Source organism: Semicossyphus pulcher, unplaced genomic scaffold (assembly GCF_022749685.1).
Source record: "Semicossyphus pulcher isolate SPU_LCO1_2020_fin unplaced genomic scaffold, fSemPul1.0.p SCAF_12, whole genome shotgun sequence".
Classification (NCBI taxonomy): Eukaryota; Metazoa; Chordata; class Actinopteri; order Labriformes; family Labridae; genus Semicossyphus; species Semicossyphus pulcher.
In genome coordinates, this window is record NW_027211626.1 from 11,791,978 (window position 1) to 11,813,386 (window position 21,409).

The window sequence follows — 21,409 nt, forward strand, 5'->3', positions numbered from 1 at the left end:
GCATTCAGTTGCAGAAAATTCATTCATCATCTCGGATAGCGGTTTGTTTATCATGTGCGCCGTCTCCACACACATGTACCCACCCCCCTTCCTCCCTGTCTCCCCAATCCCTCTTCTTACCTCTCCACGCTCCTTATCCATCCATCCTCTTCCCCCTAAAGCCGCCCCATTGGCCCTCGCCTAGCAACCGCACGATAATTTGGCATAATGTGACACCCCCTGATGCATGATGGGGGGCTGTAAGTCAGCTTCACCCCCCCCCCCTCCCCTCCTCATGCCGGTGGCTGGTGTTTGGGCTTGAAAAGAAAGAAAAATGGAGCAGGGAGGATGAATATATTCGAGGGGGAGAAAGGGGAATTTCACGCTCATATCGTTACACGACTGGTGTCCACCGGCTAAACCTGTCATCTGTCCCTGGAGGGATGTTCTCCTTTTCTCTCTCGCAGCAGTGACCGATCATCTCCCAGCTTTTCTCCGCATGGATCCCCCGTCGGTCCCCCCAGTAAGAAGCTCGAACACATAAGGCAGATTCAGGCATGTGATGAGGCAGCTTCCGCGAGGACCCTGCCAGGCTCATAGGTGCCTTCTGACACGCAGGCAGGGAAAGAAACACAAAGATGGCCGCTGCGTGCTCCGTCTGTCTCTGCCATGCTGCCATGTCTGACGTGAGCACGGCTGATGTGAAGGACCTCTGAAACAAGACGTGCTGGTTTTTTCTCTCATGGCAAAATCAAACAGGAGCTTTTGTTGTCTCTCCCTCCTCCTCCTCTCGCTCCTTCTTCTCCTCCTCCTCTATCCCTCTCTTTTCAACAAAGACCCGAGTGATTAGATGAAACAAAAGCGCCCCTGCTCCTGTTTGACCTCTCCATCATGGTGTCAATGAACCCAGATGGTGGGATGACCACACTGAGGCTAGAGGAGCACGGGAGTCAGAAATCAGGGAAATAGACATTTATTATAGTAAATGAATCATTCATTCATTCATCAATTCATTGATATATTCACTACCTTGTTGGTTCATTAGTTTCACATATTTATGGTTTTGTTTCACTTTAATTGAGTTATTCTTTTGGCCACTTTTAAGGATGAGCACATGAATAAGTGAAGCACGTCGTTAAAGTTTAAGCTCTCATATTGGGAACACTGAACACCATTATTTATAGCTGCCTCGTCCTTGTCTGTGTGTGTGTGTGTGTGTGTGTGTGTGTGTGTGTGTGTGTGTGTGTGTGTGTGTGAGAAATATTTGTGCCCCATCACAATCAGGTTCATCCACTCTCTCCCCTCCTCCCTCTCCGCCTTCATCCGTGTCCTTTGCATGTTCTCCCCATCCCCATCCTGTTACATGGCCACCTCCAGCTGCCAGTGTGCGTCCTTGTGTGTGTTAGGGGGTTTCACACACACACACACACACACACACACACACATGCACACATACTCCTTGCCACCATTTCCTCTCCTTCTATAATCTTTGCTTCATTCATGCACTCACACACACAATTTATCTCTTTCTTTTTGCACTGTTCCTCACACACACACACGCGCGCTCTGAAACAGAGCGTGGTTGCCGTAGAAACCGTTCCCCTCCCTCCCTCTTTCACTCCACCTCCATCCTCTCTCTCTCTCTCTCTCTCTCTCTCTGTCTTTCTCCTCCCTCCCTCCACCTCTGTGCTGGTGATGCTCGTGTCTCCTTTCTTTCCCATCCGGTTTGTCCTCACCTCTCCTGGACGCGCTCCTCTCACACTGCCAGCGGATGACACACGAGGAGGAGGAGGAGGAAGAGGAGACAAGGAGAAGCTGCTGTCTCTTCTCTCCTGTCTTTCCATCACTTTAAAGAACCAAAAGAAGGAAAAAGAGAACGAGAAAGAGAAAGAGAGAGAGGGAGCAGAACCTGACCAGGGCAACAACCAAAAAGAAAGGACACACAGGATATACAAACATCCGTAAAAAGAAAAACCCTACTCTTCTCCATTCTCCTTTTCAAGGAGGGCATTTTTCTTCCCTTTCCCCCCCTTTCCTTTTCTACCCCGATTTTTTCCTCTGAGATCCCGGTTTTGTCAATTAGATACCCTGAACTTCTCTGGGATTTCAGGTGAGGCACGCGTGTGTGGTGTGTGGTGCTTCTTCAAATTTTTTTCCACTACCTATCATGGCTCACGCGGCCTCCCAATTGAAGAAGAATCGGGGGGAAGTGGATGTGAATGCGTTAGAGGACGAGAAGGAGAAGCGGAGGAAGAGCAGGAGAGCAGCGTCCCGGGAACAAAAGAGAAAGGTAACAGACGAGGGCTCGGCTGGCTCGGCTGGCTCGGCTGGTGGCTTCATCTGCTCCGCTCTGCTAGCATCATCGGAGCGTGACTCTCTCTCTCTCTCTCTCTCTCTCTCTCTGTGTGTGTGTGTCTCTTTTTCACCCTCTGAGGTTGGAGGTTACCTGGTCACACGTACATGCATTCACCTACATGCTCACAAACAGGTGGAGAAAACAGTCATTCAGTCCATTTCTAATAGCATCTTTGACCTTGTGTGATGAATGCGTGTGTGCGTGATGGTTTTTTCTCTGCTTCTTTGCGTGAACCTGTGTGTTCATCGTTGAGCTGCATGTGAGGGTTTATACGAGCATGTGACAACCCAAAGTCAAAGATAATGTCACCTGCTTGTTGCCCGTCTCTGAAGATGACTTGAACGCCACATGGGCACATGGTGTTTTTTGTTTTCCTGCCTCTGACTCCTTCGACTCCTCCGAATATTTGGTTAAACTACGTCACTCGGGGCTTCCTTTAAAAGTCTGCACGTCCTTCCTTGTGGTCACTTGTGGTCATCCTGTGCAGAGTTTGATCCCTAAATCGCAACTTCTCAGGTGTAATTTAACTATTTATGTCGCCTTAAAACCAAATAAGAGGAATGCAACATCTTGCAAAAGGTGTAAGGTCGAGTTTGCAAAAAAAAAGGAGCACATGGTATCAAACGGCAGGAACACAGGCCAAGCTGCTCTCTTCATTTGATGTGTGTGTGCTTTAGCGTGTTATCGTGGGTTCTTGCTTGTCTCCGTGTGTCTGTGTGTGTGCTTGGATGCACAGACAGCCATGTATAATGCATACACGAGTGATTTATTGATGACAAAGCTTTTCATATGATGGAGGAGGAACTGGAATGCACGTGGGTCTCCCGTACTCTGGACAGAAACCTGCATGTGCAACATAAGGAGGACAAAAGTTGATCTGAAGTTAATTCCTTCCTGTCTGGATTGTTTTAGTGTGTCCTGAAACCAGTCATTGCATTCTGCGTATTGAATGTAGGCAGATTTGACCGTGAGCGATCTCTCCAATAACAGTGACATTTACTGCACTTTGCGCCCATGGGTGCCCGGTTTTGAATTATGCTGCTGGCGACGTTATTTGACCTCAGCATAAACAAGAGGCGAGCTATCACGGTCCTAATCTTTCCCCGAACCGAGAAAAAAAAAAGATTCAAAAGGTCAAATAAATTTACGGATCTACTTCTTTCCTGTCAAATCCGTCTACATGCCTAAAAATGGACTTGTCCTGTGTGTGTGTGTGTAAACTCGGGTTGCTGCTCTGTACAGGAGGTTTCACAGTCCTGATGAAGGGTCGTGTTTCATAGGAGAGAACAGGAGACAGCGATGATGATGAGGGAGAGGAGAGGGATGTATTGATTGGAGCGAGCACAGCAGCGTCCACGAGGATAATAAACTTTCTCCTCTCACCTCCGCCCGCCCTGCGTCCTTCCCTCCGTCCTCACTCCGTATCTCTCTCTCTTTTCCCTTCTTGTATCTCCCCCTGTCTTTGTCTCCTCACTTTTGGCTCCGTCCGTCTCTCCCTCTCTCTCTCGCTCTTTGACTTCTTTTATCGCCGTTTGGCTCACGCGCTGAATGAAACGCTGTCACGAAACAAAGTCAAAGTTAATTTGTTTGTCAGCCGCTGTTTGCTTGAGGGATTTGAACTGCTGTCGGTCACTCCCGCTCACACATATACTGATACACAGTGGTTGCATTGCTCAACACACACTAAAAAGTGCTCTTTTGGCTGTGGTTTTATTCCTTGGCTGCCCTTGCTTTTGCGTTGTTTACCCGTGTTGGAAAGCCTTTCCAATTCCCTCCAAGTGCTACAATTTGGGACTGAACTAAGAGATGATGTAGGCATACACACATGTGACATGAATTTACACACACACAAAGACTATAGAGAGATAAAAGCACTTTACAGACACAGGAAACAGCAAAAAGACGGATGATAAAACAGAAAAAAGGAGTGATTTTAAACAGATAAAGTCGTTTTCTCCCTGTGTTCCCGCATGAACTTTTCATTCAAAGCTTGAATCATATTAAAATTACATCGTCAGTTTCCCTCCATTATTCATCCTCAAACCTTTTATTTATGTCTCGTTGCTGAACTGATACGCTTGTCTCGGTGCAAATTGTGCAACTGCTTTGAGTCACCGCTTTCACGGCTCTACTAACACTATATTTAGACGGTTGAGCAGGTACGAAACTGTAACAGAGAACACTTGTGAATGCAGAGTGGCGTGTCTTCCCATTCGTACGTTTTGTTTTTTTTGCATTACTCACTAAGAAGGTGTGTAACTGCATATGTCATGAACTGCTGCAGAAAAGTCCGAGTTTATTTTAAGTTTATACATTTCTAAAACGCCCGTCAGTTACATGACTTAAAATAGATCTCAGAAACACGCAAACTTCCACATCTTGTTTCCCTGATTGCAACAGAAAACACACGTTGGTTTTTCTGCTGTTTGCTCAGTTATTACTTTTGAATGTTTGTTCTTTTATTAAAGGATCAGTTCAGGGGTGATTAAGTATTAATGAAGTGAGAACTGCACTTTTGTTTCGTTTTGGGTCACAGAAAATAATCTCAAACCTTCTTTGGGTAACAATCAGATTATAAAACAACATGCAGACCAACGTAACGGCTGTCGCCCACGCGACTGACAGCCCGGTGTTGGTGGGGCTTGGCAGGTTGATACACACCTGATGGCAATCTACTAATGTCATGTTTAATATATAAAGCATAGTAAAACCATATTGCCTTCAAGGCAATTGATGCACGATCTGGGTATTCTCCCTTAAAGGGCCAGTTCGCTAATTTTCAACCTCAGTCCTATCTTACTATTACGGGGAGCTCATGCCATTATGGTCGGGAAAAAAGTCTGTTCTTTGGAGAACGCCATCCACTTCCTTTGATGTCATGTCTCGTTCAAATTCGTCCAGTTTGAAATGTAGACTGCAGACTTAAGATTTTTTAGACGATCCACCGGTATATTCTCGTCGTATTTCAGATTCTCCGCCGCTCTGAGCCATTGCCTGAAGCGATAACGGTAACATTTCTCTCCAACATCTCTTGTTGGGCCGTTCCTTTCAGAAGGAGGGGCGCAATGCACGCTGGGGGTTGTAGGAATGTAGAATGGGTGAAACCACGAGCTGTTTGTACAACTTTCTCAACAGCTATGGCGCCAATTTAAAATATTATTGCTTCTATCGATTACAGAGAACACCAGCTTTGACTGACAGTGGCTTTTTCCAGGGACGAACTGCTCCTTTAACTTGAATTCAGAGGGATGGGATAGATCGGGATGTGAAGTGCTTAGTCCTCATTGTTTTTTAACTCCAGTAGTTACTCTTCTTGTAGCGGTGTGAGAGATGAAGGTTCGGCAATAAAAGGATCCTGTATCCACTCAATTTGATCCTTGTGTCCTTTGCAAAGTGGAAGTATCTCTCAAACTCCACCAACAGTGCACGGAGGTGATCCTCGATGAGAGCCATCAGGTGCGGGTATCCGCTCTCTCCCGTGTACTCTGTGTATGTTTGGAACATGTCACATACTGGGTTTTGGCGGCCCGGTACTATACGACCCAAGACCCAGTCCCGGTCCGCGGCCTGGTGGTTGGGATTGGAAACCCATGGTTTAGGCTACATTCAACCTGTAGCGTTAAATTCATATTTATTGCTTTCTTTGAGTGTGACCAATATCAGAGTCTGAACTGAAGAGATTTAAGAAAGACAACACAGGCTGAGCACTGTCGTATAAAAATAAACATGAAAGCCACTGAAGTCAGTTTAATTTTTAAGTTGATGTGCAGTGGAAGCTGGTGAATGTTGGAGCTGGTGATAACAAGGACAAGGAGGAGGAGAAAGAGAGCATCATTTTTAATCGTGGCTTTTGAGGAGCCATGGCTGCTAACTTTGTACAGATGTGTGTGGATGAGAAGCCAGGCGTCGGGGATAGTGTCATGCGCTTCACAGACACAGATTTAAACAGGGCTACTGTAACTATGTCTACGATCTAGAGTGATTTAGAAGTTGCATGATTTCTGTTCGGATTGAGGTCAGATTGCAAAAGCCTGCATCTGATGTAGGATCACATATGAATTCAAAACATCCAATTTTATGTGATTTGTGTAAATTGCCTATATAAAATGGCGGATGGGTTCTGTATATAGTGAAAATGAAAATGCAGAAAGAGATCATGCGAGGGCGATGAGTTTTAGTCTGACATGAGGCCTGCTGCTTTTATCAGACAGCACTCAGTTCAGTGTCGTCCTAATGGAACCCAGGGTGTCCGGGGAGGGATCCCTGCTACAGATGTCTTACTACTTATAAGTGTGTGTTTGTGGTGAATAATCAGTAAAGCAGCACGGAGGGAGATAAACTTCTTACCATTAGCACTCGGGTTGTTAACCTGGGAGACTAACAATGGGAGAAGAGAGCAGATTAAATGTGTTGTCGGATGTGAGAGTTGGAGAAAACTCAGCAGCGGCAGTGGTCAACTGTGTGGGAAAGCCCGGCTTCTCTGTTACATAAATTCTGCAAGCTGCTTTACTTCTAATGACATTATCTAGAGCCAGGAGCCCCCAATGGATTCCCTGACAGAGAGGGAGACAGAGAGAGAGAGAGAGAGAGAGAGAGCTAAGCAAAGCATGCAGAGTCCCAGTTTTTCACATCATTCTGGTACACAGAGTGTGCGTTGGTACAGTACCTATTGTTTCTCTCACAGGGCTTATATGGGCCATGCGCTAGCTTTTTCCACAGGCTTATTCCTCATTCTGATCTGCTTCATCTTCCAAGGAAATTCTCTGCCTGTTTCCCAGCTTTGTGCACCTGAATTCACCGATTCTTGAAGTCAAAATTGAGGCGTGCTTTTATCAGATGCTTGGAAAAACCAGTACGAGAGCACGTGTCCAAAATTCGATCAACTTCATTAATAATTCCAAAGATCAGCGGCACGTCGCGCTCATCAGTCGTGAATGTCATCATCGTTTATCGCCATCATCACTGTTCATTACAGGTCTGAAACCAGATCACAGCGCTGAATCTAAAGCAAGACTTTGAAATGACTGCTGGAAGGCGAACGGCACTGTTGAAATTGGATTTACGCCCTGCGCTGCCTTCAGAGCAAGCCTGTGGAAACATTAGCGAAGCAAGAGTCTGCCCGGTGTTAAGAGGGAAAGCAAACCGCCGGGGGGGAAAGAGACATCATGAAGCCAGGAAGGGAGGGAGGAAACATGATATCAGTGCATATTTTAATAGATTCTCTGTATCTCTTTTCTTTCCGTCTTAATTCATCCGCTCGTTTCTCTCAATTCACTTCCCGGTTCGGCGGAAACAAAGCCGGCACGCGTGTTGCTTCCCTCCTCCTCCTCCTTCTCCTCCCCACCTTCAACCTCCTCCTCTCCCCTCCCCAGCAGCCCACAAAAGATGGAGGTTAATGAATTCGGCACTCATGCATGCCTCAGCTAATTGCATTGGCATTGGGAACTCCTCCCAGTATTACAGAATGTTTGCTCCATCAAGATGGCCACCGGCTGGACTGTGAGTGAGCGTGACTTTGAGGAGGCTGCCAAGCTTCTATTAGAGACAATAATGACAAGTGATGTAGCGTATATTACGTTAATATCTACTTATCGTTTACTAGATTAGTTTAATCATGTATGAAACTGTTGACCTGTTTGTTCACTCATGAAAATAACTGAAGACAGAGACAGACTTTTACACCTTAATCCTTGACAGACTTTTATTGTGGGCCTTGGTAGTTTAAAAGTGGTGTTTAAATGGCACTACTGTGTTGGCTCCTCTAGCTTGAATGGCCTAAGACATGCTTTATAAAAAACGACAACCCATAAAAGTAGAGATGTTCCAACATCGGTCCCAATACTTAGACCGATACTGAGTACTTTTTGCTAGCTTTGACTAAAGTTACACTCCCAGTGAGCACTTAATTGTTGTTGTTTATTGTCAAAAGATAATTTTCCTGAAACCTGTCGATTTTTAGGGCGGTAGTTAATAATTTTTTTTGTACCTGATAGATTTGTTGACTGGTTTACACGCTGATACCCAATAATGCATTCCAGGTGGTATCGGAGGTCAATATTGATACTGGTGTCAGTATCTGTATCCGTATCCGTTTATGTATTGGTATAAGTATTTGTATTGGTATCTGTATTGGTATCTGTATCGGTATCAGTATGGGTATCTGTATCTGCATTGGTATTTGTATCGGTATTGGTATCAGTGTCTGTATCGGTATCTGTATCGGTATCAGCATTGGTATCTGAATCGGTATCTGTATCGGTATCAGCATTGGTATCTGTATTGGTATTTGTATCATATCAGTATTGGTATCAATATCAGTATCACTATCAGTATCTGTATCAGTACTGGTATCTGTACCAGTATCTGTATCGGTATTGTATCGAAAAACAACTCTACATCATTGTAACTGTACTTTCTGTAAAAGTCACACTTAAGAGGGGAGCAACATAAAATTATATGTAAAAAATTTCACCTCAATAGTCAGGCGGCCATATTAACATTGAAACAGGTGTTGCTTAATCATAGTTCCCATTAATATTGGCCATTAAGAGATCTCATCCTGACGCATTTTAATGTGATGCAAAAAATATTTCCTTACATGTTGATCAAACGTAGTCCATCTTTAGATCCTTATAGACCCTCTGCATGTTAACAATGCACACATACACTAGAAAACACAAGTTAAGCAGTTCATTTCATCCACCACTCTAGTGTCAAACATGGCCTGAAACGCGCAGGATCCTCCAGCGGGCGACACGGCGTCCTCACTCCACTGTACGCCACTGCTATTGTTCTACATTAGCTTCAGTCTCTAAGGGGAAATGAGAGCGTGTAATAAGGATTGTTCTAATTATTGATCCACCACTTCAAGGGTCCTCACCGAGAGCTACAGCTGGGGGATGGTGTGTGTGTAAGTGTGTGTGTGTGTGTGTGTGTGTGTGTGTGTGTGGTGATGGGATGTCTTAGGGAACCTACGTAACCAGAAACCCTTGTACGAGGGGATTTGTTTGTCCTACCACTGGGAAAAAATCCATGTTGTCTAGTTGTCTAGTTGTGGTTAACGGTCTGGTGTATTTCCTGGCGTTTTCTCTTTATTTATGAGCATCAGGTGATTTAAAATTGCATTCAACACTCATTTTTACATCCCTTATTCAGTCACTTGGGCGCTGGCTAATGTGCGTGTGCTTTAAAGAGTCAGACAGTGGAAAAGGAGGGATTGAGGTAGAATGAGAGAGGAAGAGATAAGGACTAATAAATGGACAGAGAGAGGGAGCGTGTGTGAAAAAGAAGAGAGAGAGATAAGAAGAAATGGAGAGAATTAGAGAGGAATGAAGAGGAAGAGCGTGATTGTAAGCCTAAAGGTCATTTGAAGGTGAGTGGCGTGTTTCTCGCCGCTCTTCAAATCCTCGTGCAGCCTCCCTCCTCTCTCGCTCTCTGTGATGTGTCCAGTGTGGAACTACTGGATGTAATTTCACATTTGACACAATACAATTCAGATTTCATAAGTTTCATCGCTAATTGCTGGCTTTATTTAAATAGGAGGATGGCCTACACAAACAGGGTTTCACTGCCTTACGTCTGCTAAAACTGCAGCTTATTAAATGGGGTTTTGAACTGTTATAGTACCATAACTGTAAATTATCCAAAAGCATAAAGGAGTTTAGTCCTATTATTATAAAAGCTCCAACTGTGGTGATACAATCCTCACACTGTAATAAAACACCATATGATATTCATATTATATAATACAATTGGGGCTGTGTAAATTCAGGAATCTGGTGATACGATATGTATCACAATACAGTTACCATTCAATATACTGCGTTATTGTACGCAAGGTGATTATATTATGTAAACTGTCATAGTATGAGGAAGACACCGCCAGAAATCTGAACAGTTGGATCTGCATTTGTATTTATCCTCGTCTCTGTGTTATCCACCTTCAACTTCAGATGAATGAATATTTGCCGATGTCAGTAAAATTATACAAATCATAAACTTAGACCATTAATACAAATAACGATCACAATATACTCACGTGTATCGATATTTTCAAACATCCCTAAATACTGTTTGACATTTGAAGAAATGAACATTTGCCCGTATGTAAATTCCTCTCACGTAAAATTGTTATTTTAGCATGTGATGTCTATGCGTTGTCTTTCACATGCTAAATAGTGTAGTCCACATGTGATCAGCTGTTTGCTACTAGAAGTCTTAATTAGAATGTGTTGTTTAAGAATTATTGACAGGATCACTGCATCTAGTTGCTGAACGGAAAAGTCATTCAACAAAATATAAATATATAACATTTTGGGGCGGTGGTTTAGCTCAGTGGGAAGAGCCAGCGCCCCACAGAGGCTACAGTCCCTGACGTGGCGGCCGCAGGCTCGACTCCCGCCCTCGACCCTTTGCCCTTTGCCATTCCCCACTCTCTCCTCCACATATGTCCTGTCTCTCTTCAGCTAATAAAGGCAAAATGGCCATAATCTTTAAAAAAATATTTATATGTATATATATAATGGATTTTTACGCTTTTAGTTGTGAGGATTTCCTGCTTCTATGTGATAGTAAACAGTATATGTGCAGGTTTTTCAGTGTTAGTGAGACTTGTAATTGGCACTTTTGTACTATTATGTGACTTTTTATTGACAAAGTGATTAAACCAGAGAATAATCAGCAAATTAATGAAACGCCATGAAAATAATCTCTAGTTACAGAATACTACAGCTTGAGGTTACAGGACCAGTTATGTTAATACATAAACCTCTGCTTGTTGTTTAATTGTACTGCTGTAAAAATGAGTTTTAATGCAACACAGTGGATGTGTCTCCTGGCATCAGATGCATTCACGCCCGTTTAGAAACAGAGAGTAAAGTCCTCTCTGCAGGATATGGGACTGTATTTCTGCAGGAAATATAAGAGTCTGGTGTCCTATAAGGATGCAGGATTATAGTTCAAGTCCGGTGCCAAACGCAAAGCAGCCAAATAAGAGGATGGTAAGATTCACTGGAGCAGATGTTGAAAAGAAGCATGTCCTCCATTATTGTTTTGCAAGTGAAGAAACATCAAGTTGTAGGACATTCCTCTCACCATGGCCTCCCCTCTCCATCATTCATCTCATTTCACCTCTGACGTTCAAGGGTGAGACTGTAGAGGAGTTTCGCGCCATAAATGCAGTCCACCGTGAGATTATTCACACGTAGTTACAGATACAGTAATGCTGCCTAATGATGTGATTAGAGGGCTGAATGGTATGTATGGGGGGAGGGAGAGGGAGGAGGGGATAGAGACAGAACAGTGGGAAGGAGATAAGGGAGACTTGATGAGGCAAGGACAGAGGGAAGAGAGAAGAGAGAGAGGCTAAGGGGGGAGCAGGTGTGGAGGAGAGGCAGAAAGGAGAGAGGGGAAAAGGTGACTTTGTGAAAACAGAGAATCGGAGAAAAGAGAGACAAGAATAGAAAAGTGGACGACGGATGATGTTAGAGGAGGAACTCTCGCTCTCTTTCACCTACTTTCACTATACTGTACTTTAAAAGCCTACAGCAACAACCTATAGCATATTTTCTTCCCTTCTATTTGATTGTATGATTGTCTTGTATGGAAGCCCATTTCTGCCTTTGTGAAAAAAAGATACTATAATGACCAGTATCTTATTTTTTTTTTCACAGTGGTGAAAGTCTCTATAATGACCAGCTAAAAGTTCAAAATAATAAGTCAGCATTTGAAAATAGTGTTTTTATTTCAAAATATTGTTACATTATCTGAAAATAATGACTAAATTAACTCAAAATACTGACTAAATACATCAAAAAATTAGATACTAATAAGATCAAAAAATTACAAACTTCCTCGAAATCTTTATTCAGTATCTAAAATTAATACAATTATTTCTGAAAATGACATAATTATCTTGAAATATTGAGTAACTATCTTAAAATTGAGAATTAGTGTTTTAAAATAATAAGAAACTTTATCAAAACAATATTAAAAATAACTTAATAAATATAAATAAACATAAATAATGACATAATTATCCTCATGACAACCATAATGACAACATTACTATAAATAGCTTTTAAATTATGTGTTCATGGCTCAAAATAACTTGCACTATGTAACAATGACTAAACTGTCTGGAAATAATGATTTAGTATCTTAAAATAATAAGAAACTTTTAACAATTTCTTCAAATGAGTTAGTATGAAAAGCATGAATAAGCAAAATAATGACATCATATCAAAATAATGAGAAACTAACACATTATTTAGAGATATTGAGTCATTATTTCAAAAAAGTTTTTTATTAAAATAACCAATTACTCCTTTTTTATCACATTGGCACCAATTTGCTTCCATAGCTATTTGGTCAATCACAAGTGACTGTTCAGTGAGTCAGTAATGTGTGTGTGTTTGTGTGCGTGTGTGTGTGTGTGAGAGAGACAACACCCCCACTCAACAGCATCACACTCATTAATCCCCTACTGTGCATCAATGCCAGACCTCTTCCATCAGGCTCTTAAACGCACCAAATGGTGTGTCACGGCCATGTGTGTGTGTGTGTGTGTGTGTGCGTGTGTACAATTATGCATATATGGCAGGTGCTCACTCACTCACTCACAGATAAAGCTTATCCTATTGAAACGGTGCTGTCTTGCTCTCTCTACACACACACACAGACACACACACAGCACTCTGCTGACCCTTGGGACTCACGCCTGTACGGCTTGATAATTACTTTCTTTTGCTCGCCCCCACCTCCAGCTCCACCACAACGCCGTCTCCCTGTCCTCCACTTAACCAGCTGCCACTCCACCATCACACGCAGCGATAACTAGAACCATGCCATCATCAGTTTTGGTTTGATATTATTCAAGATCACATCCCTCAAATGTATTCATCAGGCTTCACTAATATTTTAGTTTTTATAGTAACTATTGTCGTCAAGAGCTCTGGATCTGTTACCCAGTGGTCTCACGTTTTTCTCCCTCAGAAAATGCCTCTGTCCCTGGGCAAGGGCAGGAGCATGTGGCCCTGATCCCCACCATGCATGCAGGCTGGAGCTCAGAGACTGTGGGAGCTGAGGAAATGGGCTGTGTTAGGACAGATCGATGGCAATCACACCTCCTCACAGTTAGCTCCCTCGCGTGGGGGGAGGGAGAGGAAAGGACAAGAGAGAGGGAGTGAGGTGGTGTGTGTTGGGGGAGGAGAAGTAGGAGGAGGTGGAGGACTCCCTTGGGAACAGAAAAACGCCCCAATTCATGATTAGAGAAAAAATTATCACCCCCACCCCCGTCCACCTACCAACTCCCAAACATGGATGCAACCTCCTGTCTGAACATGCTACGACCTGCTAGGATTAGCTTTATCTTTAGCATGTGCACACTTCATCCATCCACCCGTACCTCTGCGCTACTGCTGTTTTTACACTGTAGAAGATTAAGCGGTTACAGTTATTCGCTGCATTTCTTTCACAAAATAACAAGAATCTCATAATGATTAATAGGTTAGTTTCTCAGAATAATGCATTGGTACCCCATAACAATTTCAATATTGTTATATAATAAGTATCTCAAAATAATGACACAAATTTCTCAAGATAATGACATTTCTGGAGATAACAAGAACATTTACACATTTTTTTAGAAGATTTTCTCAAAATAAGGACAAATTTTCTTGAAATTAGAAAAGCTCTCAAGAAAATTTAAAGTTTTTCTTTCAATAATATTAAAAAAAACTTAAAATAATGACAATCTTCTTGAAATAATGATAAAACCTCTCAAAATGACATTTTTTCCCCCCTAAAATGAGGAAATTTATCAAAATAATGTCAAATATTCCTGAAATAATGAGAAAATTAATCAAAATAACGATACATTGTCTCCCAACAAAGAGAAAAATCTAATTATGACCAACTTTCTCAAATTAATGACAGATTTTCTGGAAATAATGAGATTTTTTCTCAAATGATGTGACATTGTTTAATATCCTATATAATGTTTTGTATCTTGAAAAAATAAAAAAAATTATGGTCGGGATACTAACTCATTATTCTGAGATACTCAGCCATTATCTTCATAATGTTTCTTATTCTAAAGATTTACAGGATCTGTTTTTAAAAATCAAATGAACAGAAATCTGCCTCCTTGTGCAGACTCAACCATCCCTCCATACCGCCGTCCTTTAGCTCCTTTTTCTCTCTAAAAGATTAAGCTCTTGTGTGCTTCATTTCTTCTCTTCTGAAATGTGTATCATGACCCTCTGAAGAACAATAAACCTCCTGCATCGTCCGGCTAATAGTCTCAGCTACAACACTGGCTCTTAGTACCACTTTGTCACAACATGTACAGTGTGTGTTTCTGCTTTAGGCCTCGAGGGGAAGACTCCATTGCAGCTTAAAGGAGGTAATTTAGTGTGAAAAGGTTGCAGTCGTTATTGCAGTGTAATCTTAGCATGGGATTCCTGCATTTCACAGTGTGTGTGTGTGGCCTTGGGTGTACTGTGCCGTACAGTGGGAGGTAAAACAAGGAGTGAAATGATCGCTTTTGTCATCTGCTGGCTGGTAGAGTTCGTCTTTAAAGGAGGGCCTGTGCAGGATGCAGTTATCCTGCATAATGCCTGCTGACGGGGAAAGGTTGATCGTTGCTCCGAGGTGGGTTTGGTATTCTTTTACTCAGCTTGATCAGTGGAAAAACAGACCTTTAGACAGTAGGAAAGCGCACTGGGAGACGTCTTTGCTTGTGGTTTTAATAAGAGTGGTTTGGACATCCAGGAGAGAAGCATCCTGTCTTATGTTTGATACTGAATTATTCAGAGGCAGCTTTGCCAAACATGTTTGGACTGTGTTATCAGTGAACACACGCAGCATATTGTGAGATGGAAGTGTATTTTATCTCCTTGTTGAAATAAGAAGGGGAAATTGTACATAAAAACGCAACCTGGTTTACCTTGTGACTGTATGGTGACTGTATGGCCGTTCTTTGTCAGAACGGCAGACTGAAATTCAAGGATGAGTCCGGGAACAGAGCAAAGTGGTGATTTATATCATGCCTACATCGTGCTCTCTCATCAAATGTCCTCTATTTCAAACCCAGAGTCTGCTGAGCTCTTTCCTCTCACAGTTTCTTTAACTCTGTCCTCCCTTCTTGCCCTCGTCCTGGTGCATCCTTAGGGGAACCGGAGGAAGTAGGCCTCATGTTTGACCCCTGTTTGTGTATAGTGTAATTAAATACCTTATAGTATGTCCAATGTTATCAGTGAGGATTTAGCTTAAACATTGGCGTCATATTTCATCTTTGGAGGGTCATTTTTTTATTGACTATACTAGAGGGGAGTTCACAGATCCTTGTTTTTGGCTGATCACCGGGTTCAGCCGTACACATGGGTCTGTATGTGACTGACGGTACTTTCAGAGCCATAGAGGGAGAGAGTCGCGACATCGCAATGGCGCATATTGGAACTCCATCGACGCGACTCTCTGTCTATATGGCTCTGGATATTTTGCTCGGGGAGTAGGCGGGGCTGCTCCTCCGCTGTCCTCACCTACGTCCGCAGCGCCTGCGTTCAAACACGTTGTCATCGGCCTCATAAGGACAGTCCTTGTAACACATTGCCCACAAAAGCGCACATTGACCTGACGCGGTCAGCCACATGCTATGTTTTGACCTACTCTTGTTTCCTAAAGGCCCTTTGAGCAGATTTTTTAGTGTGTAGGTGTGAATAACATTTATTACAGTAAAAGATTCGTGCTGTTATGGGGTAGCTCTCAGTACATGTTGTGATACCAGTTTTTACCTCCAGGACAGAACAGGTACTCAGGATTGATGTGTGCTCCGGCTCCAGGTGCCCTCCGAGCCAACTGCAGCTGCCAGAAACACATCACTCATACTGTACAGCAAGGGCAAAAACACGGGAGACAGGAGAGGAGAGGAAAAACTCAGGAGGAGAGAGCAGACGAGAGCAAAAACACAGGAGGAGAGGAATGTAGATGTAACGCTCAATGTGAAATGAAAGCCCTCCCATTGGACCCTCATCCCAATACTTATAATTAACCTACCACATGGTCCTTAGTGGTCACCGCAACCCAAGCAGCATTGCCACCTTCAACAGACACTGGCTCTGTTCATGCAAGCTCCAGGTATTGACCACGCTGATGCCACATGGCTCCTAACGGCCTCCACAAGTCAAGAGCGAGAGCCAGCACATCGACAGGGTTACCAATTAAGAATTAGAATTAAGTCTTCTTCTTCTCCTTCCAGCGGTTCTTCGCCCCTCTGTTTGGTTACAGCCGCTCTCACAAACACCCGTCCTGTTGGAAATAGAAATCGCCCTACAGCATCTTCCAGCAGCTCCCTCGATGATGTGTATCGCCATGTTGACAATCGCTCGCTGGATTATTTTTGGCTTCCTTTCTGGGTGTTTGATTTTGCGAGACCCTCCGCCTTCTGTCTGCGATCCGTCTCATCTGTGTTTCGACATAAATCTATAGTAGCGCGATCCCACCCCGCCGTCTCCCAGCCAGAGGGGAGTGATTTACAACACAACAAGACGTGCAGCATGAGGATAGTCTGTGTTTAAGAACTAAAATGGAATGAGCTCCTATAGAAGGTAGTATACTGTCCTCTTTTTGTGCATCCTCGACACACGTTTGCTCAGTCCAGCTTCTTAAATGTGCGTATATTTTTGGCTTTAAGTTGCTTTAGTGCAAAAGCTGTCCCAGTCATGACTTCCACACAGCGAAGTAGCAACTTAATTTGTATTCAATGAAAAAGTCATATTAGTGCCTAAAGGGCTTTAACTAAGATTTACTCTCATTATCGATTAATCACATGATTATTTCCCTAATCAATCGATTAATCATTTGTTAAATGTCATGCTCGTATTTTCAGCCTTTCTAGTCTTACGACCACTTAAAGCGCTTTACACTACATGGCATCCACCCCACTGACACCCACAATCATACACTCATCGACACACACACTCACACACATCACAGCCTTTGGGAGCTATTTGAAGTTGCCTTAGGACAATGAACCACTGATCTTCCTATTAGTGGACTCCAGCTTACAGAAAAACCACACGAGTGTCCCATGCTTTCTTCATCTGATCACATTGCAACAATATGGAGCACATGTGGAACATTGGTATTTACATGGGCCTCACGTATCAGTCCACAAAAATGTTTCTGAACTAAATTTGTCCCATGTGCATCATACTTGTTTAACATGTGCAAACACATGTTCTACATATTTCATGTATGATAACGTGTTTTTGGACATGTGAAATTCATGTCTGTAAGGGACTCTATCTATCCGGCACACAGCCGCCATTTAAGTCTTTTAAATGTTGAGAAATAATTTAAGTGATGTCTTTAAGTTACTTCTTTTGTCCGACCAACAGACCAAAAACCGAAATACTTTGTAATTAACATTAAAAGAATTTACAAGAGGAACAAATCCTGACATTTCAGATGCTTGAAAAAAGCAAATGTTACATATTTTGATTGAAAAACAACTGAAATGATTAATCGATTTTTCAAATAGTTTGTGATTAACTTTCTTTCAATCGACTAATAGATTAATCGACTTATTGTTGCAGCTCTAGGTTCATCTCTTTTGGACTAAAAAATGTTCACTCTCCGTCCACAGGGTGATCAATAGTTATCTTTCCTATCTTATCCCGACATACAGCACGTCCTCTTTAACCACATGAAGTTCTGTCTGTCACACTTTGCCGTCTGTCAGCACCAAGCTTTGATCTGATGCACCGAGACGCAGCAACATGAGTCAGGTTGTTGTTAGTGTTGCTGCTGACTAGGTTGCTGCCACCGTGTGTGTGTGTGTGTGTGCGCACATGTACTTGTGTGTGTGTTGCGTCTGTTGCTGACTGGTGTTCTGTCAACTGTGTGTCAGCCATCTTGACACCCACAGAGCACTTTTAACTTTTCGGGGGACCTTCCATCCTGACAGCCAAATGGCCACTCCAGGCGTCGGCATGCGTGCAAACACAAGCGCACACACATGTGCAAGTTGCTGAAGCGACCAATTAGAGGAAGTGTTGGAACTAAGCAGAAATGACAACGACAGAAAAAGCTGCGCTTGTTGTTCCTCTCAGGGGTCAGCTTGACTTTTGTGTCGTTTAAATTGTAACCTTTGCGATTTACTTTGGTAGATGATGGATTGTGTTTGTTTGGAGAGGATTAAAAGGAGTTTTTAGCCATTGATTAGTCTGCATGGTGACAGTGAATTGAATTAAACGGGTGCAGAGAGTCTCACACATCACATCTTAATGTGTTGGCACAATTGAGAATCAACTGCAAACTTCCCCATGATGCCAGTGAGGGCTGCACGGTGGAGCAGCGGTTAGCGCTGTTGCCTCACAGCTAGAAGGTTCCAAGTTCGAATCCCGGTTCGGAGGAAGTGGATCTGTTTGGAGTTTGCATGTTCTCCCCGTGCATGTGAGGGTTCCCTCCTGGTACTCCACAGTCCAAAGACATGCTCTTTAGGTTCATTGGTGACTCTAAATTCCCCGTAGGAAAGGTCTCTACCTATCAGCCCTGTGATTGACCCGCCTCTTGCCCAATGACAGTTGGGATAGGATCCAGCCCCCGCGACCCCGAACAGGATAAGCGGTAAAGGTGATTGATTGGATGACGCCGATAATGTAAGAGTCAGACACAGACCATATTTACAACCGGTGGACTGGTAGAGGATGCAGCCTTGATGGTTTTTTTGTGTGTATAATTGTAGATTATATGTGTGTATCTATGTATATGTACTGGCGCTTGAGCTTATACCTCAGCAATAACTCTTAGTGTGTGTGTGTGTGTGTGTGTGTTTAGATTACACACATCTTAATGTTACATGGAGGAGGCTCTTCAAGGTGAGCTGAGTGTGGGGGCGGAAACCATCCAGACGTGACTTGATCGTTTGAGCTGTTGTTGACACGTCACAGCCTCAAAGGGCCCTTATAGGAGTGCATACATACATACAGCTTGAACAGGTAAATATTACCTAGACTTCTCTTTACTTGCTATTCAGATATGTCTCTCTTTCCTGTAGTAAAGAAGAACTGTGTCGCAAATCAACCCAAACACGAAAGAGAAACTAGATAAGGCTGCTGTAAGAGACGGGGTAATTTAAGTACAGCAGGTCAGACTCCACCTCAGAGGAGAGAGCAGATACAGAGCAATGATGCTGAGCTGCAAAGCAGAGCACCTTGTGTGTGTGTGTGTGTGAGAGAGAGAGAGAGAGAGAGTGTGTGTGCTGCTCTGTTGGCTGCTATAGCCAAGCTAACTGACTGTACCCATCAGTCAAGGTTGTGTCTTATTATAGGTCATTAGTCTCTCTGCTCAGCTGCGACCTTGATGCTACCTGCCGGAGCATCTATATGTACCATAGTAGGCAAAATGACTGTGTGTGTTTGTGTGCGTGCGTGTGTGTACCCAGGCTGCTGAGCGTATCACACTGCACAAAATATACGTCCATGCCTGCTTACTGTGTGTGTGTGTGTGCGTGGTGTTTTGTAGGTGTGTGTGTGTGTGTTTTTGAGCACATGTGGCTGCAGCCTTGATGAGCAGTCAGCTCTGGCTGTTTGTGATGGATGGACAGACACGGGGGGGTCAGAGGGGGTCAGCCTGGGCGCCCTCATACAGGGAGGGGGGGGAGTGGGCTCAGGAGGATGTCAGTCACAGATTTTAGTGCTACAGGGCTAACACTGGTCTGAAGTAAAAGTGCTGCCGCTAAGATAAAAAGTGTCTGCCGTGCAGGACAACAGGCTGAGTCCAAACTGCCAGCAGACATTTACTGGCTGTTGCTCTTTAACTACTGTGACAGTTACACTGTGAAATGCAAACCACAGTAAATCATCGACTTCTCACCCAGATGTTGAGCCGACTGTGGATGTGATGCGTTAAAGGAATAGGCCGCTGGTTGCCAAGAAATAGTCTGGCACACATCCCCCAGTAAGACACGACACTGTTGCTTTATGATTCAGTTTTTATAGGGATGAAAAAATGAGATATAATGTGACAATCAGGGATCTTGGGCAGGTGAGCTGTTTCCCTCATATTCCATGTCTGAGTTACACATTTCAGTGCACTGAAAGGCATCAAGTTTGCAGCACATAGAGCATCCAGCCTGTGTGTGAAAGAATACATTAGCACCCTGTTTCCAATCCAACCTCTGGCCTTTCTTTGGGCTGCACGGTGGTGCAGTGGTCGCCTCACAGCCAGAGGGCTTCGGATGTAGGGGGGCTTTCTTTGTGTCATTTGATGAAGTTGTAATAGTTTGCACAGTATTTTATGAACTGTACAGCATCAGAGTGGCTAATAACCAGTCAGAAGCTTGCACTTTGGAACAGTCCCAATAACCATCAGCTGCAGCTTCAGCCGGTTCTGTTTGACAGCCTGCATCCACTAAATAAACCGCTGTGCTCGTGCCCACGTATCTGCGCAGTGTAAGGTCCACCAAATGTTGACTCAAGCTCTCCTGCAGAATACACATCCTAGTGTTGCGTGAAGCGACGTCACTGTCACTGTATTACTGTACGCCAGTGGATCAAATTCATATCGCAGCGTCTCTGTAGGAAGAAAACAGGCGACTGATATTAACCCAGACAGGAGAAGAGAGAGAGACATCCTGGATCATCGTGTATCCTTCCCTCTATTGATTTCAGTGCCCCATGTCCTGTGCTAAACACAGCACAATTGTTAGAGGGACACAACTCATAAGAACCTTTTTTGGCATAGAAAGTCACTCAGGGTGATTCCACCTCATCTGTAGAGACTAGAGCTGTTGCACTGACATCTGCTGGTGTTATTAATCTAAATGATTCGCTGCGAGCGGACAGATTGAACGGCCATTCCGCCGCTCCGACCTTTTTACGTGTATTGAAATCTTTCTTCAGGCCACGCTTGACCTGGTTGACCCCTTCAACTCCGGTGACCTCAGGGATTGATGTTGCGGTCGTGCCTCGGCACCGTTATTGCGATAAGGAGCCTCATATGATGTTTGCTGCTTTATTAAAACCTGACAACCAAAACTAAACATGATGTTTCGACCGTAAAATGTAAAAT

At 43.5% G+C, this 21,409-nt stretch overlaps 1 protein-coding gene across 3 annotated transcripts in view; it reads left to right on the plus strand.

Moving 5' to 3' along the window:
• Window positions 1–21,409, plus strand: part of LOC138589042 (ankyrin-3-like) — a 140,490-nt gene that overhangs the window by 33,345 nt on the left and 85,736 nt on the right. The gene's annotated exons all lie outside the window — the stretch shown is intronic.